The sequence below is a fragment of the Pelobates fuscus genome, chromosome 5 (genome assembly GCF_036172605.1).
Source record: "Pelobates fuscus isolate aPelFus1 chromosome 5, aPelFus1.pri, whole genome shotgun sequence".
In the NCBI taxonomy this organism is placed as follows: Eukaryota; Metazoa; Chordata; class Amphibia; order Anura; family Pelobatidae; genus Pelobates; species Pelobates fuscus.
This window is the reverse complement of record NC_086321.1, coordinates 343014142-343028777: the sequence shown is the minus strand read 5'-3', so window position 1 is coordinate 343028777 and position 14636 is coordinate 343014142.

The window sequence follows — 14636 nt, the reverse complement described above, 5'->3', positions numbered from 1 at the left end:
TGCTTTCTTTTCCCGGACAGCTAGGAGAGCGCTGTTTGGTAGTTTGGTTCCCACGAACCAGGAGAACAATCGCTACTATGAGCCAGGGGATTCCGTTTGTGCATTATTTTGGTTTTGTAACTTGTGGAAAAAGACCGACCACACAGCCTAAACTCATGGAACTGTTTCTGGGCAGGAGCCATGTGTGCTGTCGGTCCAAATGGGTGATTTTTGGATATGTTGGTCACTCAGATCAGGGCTATCAGTTTATATTTTTTGGGGATACCATGAATTTGGGGGTATTTTTTAAGTTTTGTGAAAATAATGTTTTTTCTGCCTGGAGATAATTAATAACGGAAATTCTGGTCTTTCCTCCCTCAAGTGTTGTTACTCCTGTGTCTGTCTCCCTACAAGTCAACGGTGCTACCATCAGCTCCACCACGCAGGCTCGCTGCCTAGGTGTTCTCTTTGACTCCGACCTCTCCTTCAAGCCTCATGTTCAATCTATTGCCAAATCCTGTCATTTCCATATCAAAAACATTGCGCGCATCCGCCCCTACTTAACACCAGATGCGACTAAGGTGTTGGTCCATTCCACTGTCCTTTCTCGCCTTGACTACTGTAATCCGCTTCTCACTAGTCTTACGTGCTCCCAACTTGCGCCGCTACAGTCCATAATGAATGCGGCAGCGAGGCTCATCTTCCTGTCCGCCCGCACCTCCAATGCCTCACCCTTCTGTCAGTCCCTACATTGGCTTCCTATAAAATATAGAGCTCAATTTAAAATTCTGGTTCTTGCTTTCAAATCTCTACATAATGCTGCTCCCACCTATCTATCCTCCCTTATACACAAGTATGTCCCGTCTAGGCTCTTACGATCTGCTAAAGACTTACGTCTATCTTGTGTCCGTACTCCCACCTCTGATGCTCGCCTTCAAGATTTCTCGAGGGCTGCACCGTTCCTGTGGAACTCACTTCCCTCCTCCGTTAGATGCTCACCCAGTCTCCACTCCTTCAAAAAATCGTTAAAAACACACTTCTTCTTAAAAGCGTATCAATTAAACTGTTAATAGCTCCCAACTGATTCCTCTTCTGCAACTGTCACTAGTCTAATACTATCCTTACCTTTTGTGTCATTTTACCCCACTCCCTCTAGCATGTAAGCTCATTGAGCAGGGCCCTCAACCCATCTGTTCCTGTGTGTCCAACTTGTCTGGTTACAACTACATGTCTGTTCGTCCACCCATTGTAAAGCGCTGCGGAATTTGACGGCGCTCTATAAATATCATAATAATAATAATAATATCTGACTCAATTATCTCCAGACAGAGAGGAGGGAATTGCTTGTTTGTATTGGGAGTGTCACAGTTTGTCACTGCATTGTTATTGGCTGTACGTTTTGTGTCCCTGTCCCCCACAAGGTCCCCGGGGGAGTGTCCCTTGCTTGGGGAATTGTATTAAAGCCAGTGTGGCACCAATAAAGCTTCAGTCTTGTTACACCCTTCAGAAAGTTTCGGCTGATGTTTGGGAACCTGTTCACTGCGTTGGGAGAACTTGCTGAGAAAGCTGTATCTGATCTGGAGAAAGAGACAAATGAGTGATTATAGCTCGCAGTTCGGGTGGAAACAGACGAACCGATAGCTACCACATCAGGGTTCGTTACACAAGCCTAATACAAAATGGCATCCAGACAATACGAATCTTTAGAACTGACCCTGCCCTGATGATGCTTGAGACTCTGCAATATTTTGCCATATGCTGAATAAGTTATGAACTATAAGAGGATGGACTGGTAATATTACTACAACACCATTGACTAACATTTACTACTAGATGTCTGTTTTTCATTCATCTTTAAAATGTGCCTTGGTGTAATACGAGCTTTGTAACATACTAAAGAATTTGTTAGCAATATTGCTGCACATATAGCTTTAAAGCTGCCAGTACAATTTATACTTTAAAGATTGCCATCTGAATACCCTGCTGTGTATGCATTTTTTATTTGATACTATTGGTTTAGTTATTTTAAAACATATAGGTCATAAAGCTATACAAGATCATCTTGGCAATTTTTCGGTGGAAATGAGAATGTCCCTTGAGCAAGGAGTCATGATGAATTTACATGTTCTTTTATTTGGTGAACATATTCAAGGATGTAGCACCTGTCAGTTTCTACAGTCCATACTCCACAGCACCCAACTACTCATTCTGTACTTTAAATGGATATAAAGTACTTTGGTGGGATGTTGTTCAATTGTACTAGAAAAGTTGACTGTATATTAGACATGTGCAATTCGTTTCGGTTTTAAATGTGAATTCGGATGAATTTCGGGCAACTTCCGAATGTCTGAATAGATGAATTGCCGAATTGTCGAAGTCCTGAAGTTCCGAAATTATCGAATTTCTGAAGTGTCGAAGTACCGAAGTTCCGAAGTTGCCGAAGTGTCGAAGTGCCGAAGTACAGTATTGCCTAAGAACTAATATATTTACCCAGTGGAAGAATGAAGAATGTTACACTGTATACAATGTTAAATAAAAAGTATACAAACATAGCCAGGATTCAGCTGTAAGCATTTGCAACACTTACAACAATCAAGTAACATACATTCATATAAAATTTAAATTACTTGGCCAGTCAATGTAATGACAGGAATGAATAAGTAGATAGCTCCCTAATACTGTGGGAATTAGGGAGTTATATACTTACAGGCTGAAAGACCTAAAATTGTCTTTCAGCCACATTTACTAATACGAAGTAAATATTACTTACTTAGTATTAGTAAATTACTTCCTTAGTATTAGTAAATTATGCCCCTACTCGCTATACCCCGAGTAGAGGCATGTCTATTAAACAGTGAGCAACCTGTGGCTGCTCACGTTAAAAAAAAGTCCCCATCTCCCGAGTCCCCACCCATGCCGCCGGAGTGAGGGCTTCTAACCTGAAGGGGGGACCAATTGCCCCCCAGGCCCCCATCCCTGAATGGCGGGTGGGAACCCTACAGTAAAATAAGGGGTGGGACCTATTGTCCTCCCCCTGGCCCCCATCCCTTAATGGCGGGTGGGGGCCCTAAATTAGAATAAGGGGGGACCTAATGTCCTCCCCGCGGCCCCCACCCCTGAGCGGTAGTTGGGGGCCCTAAATTAGAATAAGGGGGGGGACCTAATGTCCTCACCTCTGGCCCCCACCCCTGAGCGGTGGGTGGGAGCCCTAAATACTAATAAGGGGGGACCTAATGTCCTCCCCCCTGGCCCCCACGTCTGAGCGGTGGGTGGGAGCCACAAATACTAATAAGGGGGGACCTAATGTCCTCCCCCCTGGCCCCCACCCCTGAATGGTGGGTGGGGGCCCTACATTAGAATAGGGGGGACCTAATGTCTTCCCCCCTGGCCCCCACCCCTGAGCGGTGGGAATTTCGGGACTTCGGCACTTCTCTTGCAACCGCTTAGTAGATAACTCCCTAATTCCCACGGTAGATTACTTAGTAGTAGTAGCGAGTAGGGGCATATCTATTAAACAGCTCACCGTTAAAAAAAAAAAAAGGGTCCCCCCCTCCCGAGCCCCCACCTGCGACGTTCGAGTGGGGGCCCTAAATACTAATATGGGGGGGCTAATGTCCTCCCCCTGGCTCCCACCCCTGAGCGGTGGGTGGGAGCCCTAAATACTAATAAGGGGGGACCTAATGTTCTCTCCCCTGGCCTCCACCCCTGAACGGTGGGTGGGGGCCCTAAATTAGAATAAGGGGGGGACCTAATGTCCTCCCCCTTGGCCCCCACCCCTGAGCGGTGGGTGGGGGCCCTAAATACTAATGAGGGGGGGACCTAATGTCCTCCCCTCTGGCACCCACCCCTGAGCGGTGGGTGGGGGCTCCAAATAAAAAAAAAATCCCCCCTCCCCCAGGTCACCCCCTCCCCCCCAAAAAACTTACCCCTACCTACCCCCCTCACCCTAAAAATAATGAGGGGGGACCATTAACTAAGTACCTGTAAAAAAAAAAAAACTTACCATTTGATGTTTTCTTTCTTCTAAAATCTTATTTTTTCAGCCCCAAAAAGGCCAAATAATAAATCCATAATAACTGACGCACTGTGTCATTTGACTCATAACTTTTCCGATTGGTGGATTGAAAGTAACCAATCAGAGAGTTATGAGTCAAATTACACAGCGTGGGACAATTCCAAATAACTTTCCCACGCTGTGTAAAATGACACAGAGCACTCTGATTGGTGGATTTCAAGCCAACCAATCAGAGTGCTGTGACAGGTAAATGTAGAGACCTACCTGTCAGTCTCTTCATTTATCTGTCAGAGCACTCTGATTGGTTAGCTTAAACCCACCAATCAGAGTGCTCTGAGCCTAATTGCAGGGCGGAGCAAGGCTTTATAAGCCTTCCCCCGCCGTGCAGAGCTCAGTGTGCGCGGATCCCTCCATGGGTGAAGAAGGATCAGGGGTGGGGGCCAGGGGGGAGGACATTAGGTCCCTCCCATCATTTTCTTTAGGGCCCCTTCCCGCCACTCAGGGGTGGGGGCCAAGGGGGAGGACATTAGGCCCCCCCCAATTTGTACTTAGGGCCCCCACCCACCGCTCAGGGGTGGGGGCCAGGGGGGAGGAAATTAGGTCCCCCCTATTATAATTTAGGGCCCCCACCCACCGCTCAGGGGTGGGGCCCGGGATGGAGGACAATAGATGCACCCCATTATTTTACTTTAGGGCCCCCACTTGCACGTCGCGGTTGGGGGCTCGGGAGGGGGGACCCTTTTTTTTTTTTAAAGGTGAGCAGCCACAGGCTGCTCACTGTTTAATAGACATGCCCCTACTTGCGGTATAGTGAGTAGGGGCATATTATTTACTAATACTAAGTAATCTTTACTTAGTATTAGTAAATTTGGCTGAAAGACCAATTTAGGTCTTTCAGCCTTTTGGTAGATAACTCCCTAATACCGTGGGAATTAGGGAGTTATCTACTAAGCGGTTGCAAGAGAAGTCCCGAAATTCCGAAATGCCTAAGTTCCGAAATTCCGTCACTAATCACTAATTGCGGAAGTCCCGAATTTTGGAATGCCACACTGAACCGAAAATTTTCCCCATGCACATGCGGGGCAAACTTGCTGCTTCCTTCTTAAAGGATCTATCAATGATGTCTGTAGATTACTGCGTAAAGAGACTTTTTCTACAACATTTAATGCACTCTTTCATTGAAACAAGCAAGATAAATAAACCAAGTTAAATATATATCAAATTTAATTTCCATATAGCCCATTCAACTTTGGAAGGAAATGATTGGTTGAGAACCCCTCAGGGGTATGAAAGTCCAGTTATTCTGCCTGTTAACGCAAACATTAACTTCCACATCAACAAAATATTGGTTGTAAGTTCAGAGCCCCATTCTTTGTCAAATATTTTAATATTTACAGTGCATTCAGAAAGTATACAGACCTCTTAGTTTATTTCTCATTTTTAACTTGCAGCCTTATGCTACAATCCTTTTAATTAGTTTTTATAATATTATCAATGTACTCTCAATCTCATAAAATAAAGCAAAAAAAAAAAACTGCAAATATATTAAACAGAAAAAAACCTGAAATTTGACATTGACATAAGTATTCAGACTTTTAGCTCAGTACTTAGCTGAAGCACTTTTGGAAGCGATTACAACCCCAAACCTTTTCTGGTTTGATGTGACAAGCTTTGCATACCTAATTTTCAGTAGTTTTTTTCCAATGGTTAAAAACTGAATAAAATGACAGCTCCAGAGGACTCCAGGCACTATAATCAAATCAAAGAGATGGCATGGTTATAATGCTTACTGTGTTCCTTTAAGTTAATGCTTTAAAGCATGGATCTGTAGACCTAGGGAACAATAGAGATTCGATTATGAGAATTAAGGATGTGCATGGGCAAAAAAATTGGTTCGGTCTGGAAATTCGGGTAAGATTAAAAATTCAGCACTTCGGCAATTCGGTTCGGCACTTCCGAATTCGAGACTTTGGCAATTCGGCATTTCAGTTAGGTTCGGCACTTCCGAAATTCGGGACTTTGGCACTTCTGGACTTTGGCAATTCGTACATTGGTAAGCATCCCTCTCTTGTCACCACAACCACTTACACATCTGTAGGGCTCCCTAACCCTACCCCTAACCACCACAACCACTTACACATCTAGGGGTAGGGTTAGGGGTAGAGTAAGGGGTAGAGTTAGGTGCGCAGACTGCCATCAAAACAATTGGTCTAGATTCCTGTCATCATTCAAGTAATTTTCCCTCCCTCTCTTGCTTTGCCACTTTTCAGAAATCTGAAGTACTTCGGCACTTCCAAAATTCGGCACTTCAGCAATTCAGTTTGGTTCAGTACTTCCGAAATTCGGCAATTCGGACATTCGGAAGCATCCGAATGTCCGAAATCCATCCGAATTTACATTCGGAACAAAGCTAATTGCACATCTAATGAGAATATAATTAGACTCAATAGATTCAAAATTACTTCCCAAAGTATACTGTAGTTTGAATTAATTTTTCATAACTACTGACTGGAATCTTATTAATGGTTTGAAATAATTTATTGTTGTTAAATATGTATTTGGGGAGGTAAGAAATCCTCCCTGTGTCTTACATGCAATTAATTCTTTCATCCTGTATAATGATATTGCAATTAAGAAGGATTTCGTAACCACGCTAAGGGTCAGTAAATGTGAATTCATAAAAAACATGAGATAATAAGATGTTTGCTTCAGAATGCGAAAATCTAGCAATTAAGCAGATCGTTTGCATGAATCTTATTCCTACAACATTTATGGATAGAAAATTACAAGTGGCATGTGATAAGAAAAGTTTAAGAGCAAAAGCCTATCACTAAAGATAATTAATGTAATGGAATGCCTGTCCTATTTTATGGGGCTTTGAAGTGGTCGCAAAATCCCACAAGTAGGATTTCAAACTCCTTGAAGAATTATTACACTTGAACTTCATTCAGTCGATCTGGATACATTGTTTGTCTGTTACAAAATAAATTAAAAATTAATCTCAGAAAAAGGGAGCTATTATCTATTAGCTAAAAGGCTGCAAGATGCAGCTGTGGCACAGCTTGCGTAATTTCATAAGTCAGAATGAGATTCCAAAACAATAATAATGAATTATTTATTCCGGAAACAAATGAACCAATGGCCGAAATTGGTTTTGGAACAAACTAAAAAAAAATTTCTTCTGAATCTGAAAAACTAAGAGACAGTTTTTTTGCAAACTGCTTAAAAGTGAAAGGGTTCATTTGCAAGACTTAATTTTTCTCATACAGATATAATAATACAATTTAGACAACTCACTAATAGGTGCATTTTCAATCTACATTCGTTCATCTTTATTTCGTTCAGCTTTTCAAAAATTATCGCAAAGATTCATCAGAACCAAAACAACAGAAAACGTGGTTCGTACTGACCAAATTTTTTTTTTCACAAATCATTTCGGACAAACCAATTTTTGTTTACCATGAGCTTGTCTACGGAGGAGTTGATGCTCTAACTAAGCTACTAATATGCATGTGAACCATTAAAGGCTGGAAAAGTTGATAATTTGTAGCTGCTACAAGCTAGCAGCTCTTGTTAATAGCAACAGCTTACAACCCCTATTCACTGGCAAGGTGGTAAACAGGCTTGTGGAGATCTATTTGCAATTCCCCTGGTTTGTATGAGTGGAACTAAAACAATCAAACAGAGAAAATGTGGCTTTTTTTGAGAATATCCACATTACCATGTTAAATAATGTTTAAGCTTATTTCAACAAACAACTGAACTGGAAGTGCATATTTAGTTGAAATAACTGAGTTTACTTCTTGTGAACAGTAGAATGGGTTAAAATAGTCGAATTGTGAAAAATCGAACTGTTCTGCATTCAATCAATATTTCTCTGAGTGTCATTACTCTTATAGGTCAGAGGGAAGGAGTTTAGCTAGATGTTAAGGTATGCATGTGAATGCTGTGATTGGGTGGTTCTTATTGTACTTTCTGATCTTACTCCTGTCTAAACCACCAAACTGTACTCAACTCTCTGAACCAGGTTGGTTTCTGTCCAGAAGGCCTATAACTCTATGTTCTTCCTTCCCTTAAACCAAGAGTGCCCAAAAGGTAGACCCCCAGTTGTTTTATTCTAAATGTTGTCAAAGCATAATTCCAATTGGAATTCTACAAACTACCAACACCGAGGGTACAAAATTAAGATAGGGGGTATGTGGAACTAAAGGGGCACACCAGTAATGCCACTAGCATCACTGGCACACTACAAATGGGTGGTCATGCCTTGAAAAGAGTATGTCAGCCTGACTGAACTCCAGGTTGACTGATAACCTCCCTAGCCAGACCCACTCAGAGCCTAAATATAGGCTCCAATTGTGCTTTTTGGGGACAATATACCAGTGTCCCCTGATATGGGATACCAGGGAACCGATCATGGTCAATAGTACAGGACCCCAATATCAGGGCAGTCCGACTGTATCTGTTGGGAGGTATCATTCTACAGCAGGCTTCCAAAAACTACAGACCTCCAGATGTTGCTGAACTACAATACCGATGATTCTCAGTCTATTTCATTCATAGAATCACTGAAGTTGTAGTTCAGCAACATCTAAAGGGCCGAAGTTTGGGGAAGTCTGTTCTACAGCATCAGTAGATCTAGCTTTTGGACTTAGACCTTTTTCTGAAGGAGAACTATTTTAGAGCTGAGAAAGCCTTTGCAGATTTTAATGCCATATGTGTGGACTAGGCATTGACCTGGTACTAACACTCTTTCTTCAATTACTGATGGCCTGGCAGGCACTTCGATTCTTGTTTTCTAATTCTAATATAAAACAAATGTAACAAAAACAAAAAAAACAGTAATAAAATAATGATGAGGTCAACACTGCAGGTGAAATACATTTGTTTTATTTCCTGCTAAAGTTTGTACATTTACATATGTCATATACACTCTTTGTTTCTTTAACTCCTTCATTGTTTTGGATGATTTTACGTCACATAAAAATCATTGAATTTTTTTTTTTTTATGCCTTCGTTTTCATTTTGTTTTTGTAAAGCAACAATATCCCAAACTATAAAAACACAGAGAAACAGAATAATTAAAGAACATTTTACACAATAGAGAAATGTACTATATCACAGCTTCTATATTTATGAAGGGGAGCCATTTGTTCTAATTTACATTAATCGATCGGAATGAAAAGTATGCGAGTGATATAAAGTACGTAGGTATTTAAATTAATAACAAATGCAAATGTAAACTTTATAAAGTACTGCATTTTCTGAACAGTACCTTTGATTAGAAAATGTGACATACATCTCTGCACGTGTTTCATGTTCAATGTAATTTGCAATTTAACTAGGGATTTACATCATACATCTGAAAAGCAAGGTTATTCTGTAATGTCTCACAAGAATAGTCAAAGCAATCACTGACCGTACAACTGTCAAAAGTGATGTATTGAGAGAGAAGTGCGAATTACTTTTTCTTAAGCTGCCCGTGCAATGATAGGTTCCATACAGCAACAAATCGCAATGGGAAGCTGCATTGTGTCAAACTAACACCGTACCACAAAATCTGAAACTCAAGAAGTGGGATGTTTTACCTTATACATCTATTGAGTACCACCCCTCGTTTGTTAGTGATAAATATCAAGCGTTTCATAATTAAATGTAAATAACGTACACTTTAGCTGTGTGTTTGTAAACCATTAATAATATGGTGAATTGATTTCCCCTTTAAAGATGGACATGTGTGTGATGTATAATGCACCCTACAAGGCAGCACTGGAGTTAATTGCAGTCCATACGTAAAAATGTTTACGTCTGTCCCCTTAAAGGATCAACCTGGTCAACCAAAATATATATTATACCTAATTGGACACAATTTAAAGATTCTGTGGCTGGAATGCCTTCAAGTCTTCTACAAAATACTGGTGTTCAAGAAGAGAGTGTAGCCGTATACTAGTACAGACGAGCCCGTTGATAGCAAGTCATATTATATGTATCAATGTGTTATCTGCTATTAAAAAATGTAGAAATGCTTGGAATAAACATGGGTCCAATGAGTTTAAATATGAGTAAAAGAAAAACAAATATGGCACACTAATACTAATGTTGAGATACGAGAATTCAGGATTGTGAACTACTGAGGTTTTTTTGGGGGAAAAGATCTCAGATGTCTACACTTAAGTCCATCAGAAGTAACCCTAACACTCTTTGGTGTGATAGGGTTTCAACAAAGTAAGACTACAGGAATAATGCATCTAGCCTTTGAAAACGACTTTAGTTAAAAGAGACATTGCAGCAATCTAGAATGCGACAAATGGCATAGCATTACACAAGAGTTCTCCATATTTTTTACAAAACGCAAACACTACTTGCACCCTAGCTCTATCTTGGGATCTGGTTAATCACTTAAAAGAAGAAAAGGTGAAAAAATAAAGCTGTACACATCGCCCATAATCTCCTGTGGAATAGATTGAGCTCTCTCCGATAGCTAATGCAGATGCTATAGATATAGCAAATGCTAAATAAAAGTCTTGCACAAGGGCAAAAGACTTGAAGGGTTTGATTCATGAAAGAAAAATTTTAATTTTTATAAATACGTTTATAAAAATAACCTGGTGAGGTTTTAAGAAATATGCACTGCAAAAGACCAAGATTGGTTGGGAGATATCTGCCATTTGCTGGTTTATTTTTGAAGAATCATCTATATTCTTCAATGTGGCTTATGTGGATACTTTAAGCATTAAAATCCATTACAATTAAATGATTTGGGGGTACAGAGGCTGCCCTTTCTTATAAAGGGCACTGTTTACTTTTTGCAGTTTCCACACCATAGTGGCTGTCATTCAGACAGCTTTGGAATAAAATAGATTTAAGAATTGAATCTATTTTATGTGCAAAGAACTATGCTGACACTGACTGCTGAATGTGCATCTAATGCCCAACTCTAAGTAGTATTTGATTCAATTGTTCTCATAGAATAGCACTGGATTGGTGGATTGCAACATTAGGCATTGATGTGTCATATGGCCGCCATGATTTGAACACCACACTGATCATCAAGTTTGATGATCACAGTCCGAGGATCGGGCTGCAGTGAGGAGACTGTCCGAGTGCTGGATTACAGGTACCGTTTAATTGTGTTTTTAAAAGTTAATTTGTGTACCCATTATTTTAAGGGGTGCTCAGTAATGTAATACATTATAAGAACACATATAATTAAACAAACAATTTTTTTTTTATAAATAATTAATTATGTTTAATAAACACAAATAATTGTGTTCCTAAAAAGCCTGAAGTATCCCTTTACAGTATAAATAAGATTAATCTATAGAAGTGTATAGCAGACATGGAAGGCTTCAAGCATTTTTCATACTCACATTCCTTACCAAAAAAAAAATCCCCAAATATTTCCTGATAGTTTGGAATTTTTACTTTTTCTAAATAAATGCCCCACATCTAAAATATTAGCAAATTCCTAAAATGTTTATTATATTTTTAGTGACATGCAAGAGCATCGATTCTGCGTTATACAGCGGGATAATCTCTAGAACTAGCAGGAAAGCCAATCTTTTATTAGAATGGCTTTTAATCTTGTGAAACTGTCTTGCGACCTGATAGAGTTCTCACTTTATTTTCTTCACAATACAGTAAATGGTGTTTACTTGCAAGCACCCTGAGGAACTGTATGTAACATTTTTCACAAAAGAGATTCCACAGACAAATGCTCCTAACAATTTAGAGGTTATGCAAAAATAAAAAAAAAATAAAAAAGTTTTTGGTTTTTTTTAGTGAAAAGTCTTCGTAATAGCACAGATACTAAAAAAAAAAAATTCTTCTGCAGCAAATGATGTTTTAGTTACAACAATAATGTACCAATAAATCTTTTGGTAACAGATGGCCAATAATGCATTGCAAACAACCTTCAACATTGAAGACAAATGGCTGAAAGGTGACTGGACCCTCAGAAATTAGACCAGTGTTTTGGATAAGTTATTATCAATTCTATTCAGTACCTGAAATTAAGTTTTAATATCATTCAATTCTTAATTAACACAGAATTAATGTTCTGTATTACGAGATGTATAAATCCACCCTTTGGAATGTTACAGATATATATCTGCATTTCTAAATTAAAAATGACTGCCAAATTTGACAGAAGGTAACATTTACTCATTAAAACCAATATCTCATGATTCCAATTTAACTTTCTTAAAACCTTCTAATCCATTATGCTTCCCAATGATAGTTTATCCATCAGTCATGCGTTATTAAAAGGCATGACGTAACTACCACATATCGTGGTCATTGTAACTCGCTTACTTTTGGGATACATTATTAAACACAACTTTTATGCATGTTATAGTTTTTGGACCGAACCTTTGAATATTTACATTTATATAGTTTCTTACTTTCTTTTTTAAAAGCCAGTATGTTTTTTGCAACATTTAATATCTAAGCCATGTTTCCTCTGCTCCACCTACCCCATTCTAAAATGCTTCCTTCACCATAGTTACACTATTGCTGTACATTATATCACAGCTCCAAAAGTCCACACGTTCTGTCTCTCTCTTCTAAGCTGCAATGTTTCTCCCAAAACACAAGAGTACAAGTCTTAGGTAAGACAGCAAATATTTCTAAAATCATAGTTCATCTAACAGCTTTCACATTCAGAAACCCAACACTTAAACTGCAAGTCTTAGAAACTCAAGACAGCTATGCAAAGAGAACTTTAGAAACATAGAAACATAGAATGTGATGGCAGGTAAGAACCATTCGGCCCATCTAGTCTGCCCAGTTTTCTAAATACTTTCATTAGTCCCTGGCCTTATCTTATAGTTAGGATAGCCGTATGCCTATCCCACGCATGCTTAAACTCCTTTACTGTGTTAACTTTGAAATCTGCTACTTAGCCCCTCTCACCTACACACTACTTAAGAACTCACTTTTAGTGAGTTTGATCCCTGTGTGTATGGTAGACACCGTCACATTTTTATTTGCAAAGAGAGTTAAACAGCTAGTGCCAGGTATGCACTTCAAGCTTTGCAGTACTGGTTTAAACATGTCCAACATTTCAGACGCAACAGACCAGAATGGCAGACACCTGATAGGCCTAGCTAATTCCTGGTGTGGACAAACCTCAAGACTGAACTGGTTGAGTTTGGCTTAATAGTACATTTTATGAACTTAACTCACCCTCAGTTGTAACATGTCACTATATTCCCAATGTTGCGAAGAATTATAGGACATTAGAGTCTACAGCAGCTAAAATAGAATTAAATATGCCTAGAGTTACCTGCCAATCCTCAACCTCAATAAATCTCCAAAAATAATTAATATGTACATAACACTCACACTTTAAGCACCGTACCAATCTGAGTGCTGTTTTCAAATTATTAATTTGTACCTATAATATAAATTAAGAAAAAAAAAATTGAATGAAGAATGTCATCTACACGATGTTGGGAAAAAGACTTAATATTCTTATGACACTGGCAATACTCAATGGACAAATATTTTATTTAGAGAGCAATAACTCAAAAAAGAATCTGAGTCGATGTAGTATTAAAAGATTAAATATTGTTAGCAATTGCCCTTCCTGTAGTTCTACGGTAAGATTTATTACGACATACACACAATAATGTCAGAATCTATGCATTATCAGGTTAATTCATGGCTATGTCTTCCCAAACACTTATACAGTCTCACTGATGTGCAGTAATGAAGGTCTACATTACAAAATAAACGGTGTCATAAATCTTGCTATTCTGATATTTACAATGCCCAGCAGCTAAAAAAGCCCAAGCTTTCTTTAAACATTTTAAATAATTTAAAACCAAAATCTCTTAACTCCAAATGGTAACATTTTCAGTGACGTAAATACTGGCAATGTATGTCTGTACAATATTGGAGCCAGGTTAAAATACTAAATATAATGTACAATTTACTACAATTGTATTTTTTTTTTCTATTTCCTACCAACATTAGTTCATACAAGGGCCATGTCCTAACACAGTGCTACAAGTTAAATGGTATCATTCCTGGACATTATTTGTTTTAAATTGATGTATCAATAATGAACCGCAAGGTGAGTATACATTTTTTAGACATCCATTTTTGTTCTTCCAATGACAACACAAGTCTTAGCGGTCTCGTCAATGTTGTAATGCAACTAACTGTAAAAATATCTACAATGTTAGCATTTCAATTCCAAAACTCAATCTCCTTTTTTTATATTTGACCGTAATTAGTGACTATAAAAAGCTTGATCAATGCAGCATATGGAAACACATATAATTGTATGCATACACTGTAAAGAATCCCGATGAATGACTGACATACAAACGATGTTCCTATTTAGATATTCACGTCATTTTGGCAGATGGCCATTTATACTTTTTTTTTTTTTACTGCTCTATAGACACATGGAGAATTCCATCATCTATCGATCTCAATTTGCCCTGACAAGACTGGAACACTAAATCATTGTAGTTGCTTTGCATATGAATGACTGTAGTTGCTTGGTATATGAACTACATTTAAAAGCGCCAGTCTTAGCATCGTATGGTGCTCCCATCATCCGCACTGTGTAAAACTGAGTGTGCGTGAAGAATGTTTACGTAGTTTTATCTTGATAAAGGTAATATACAAT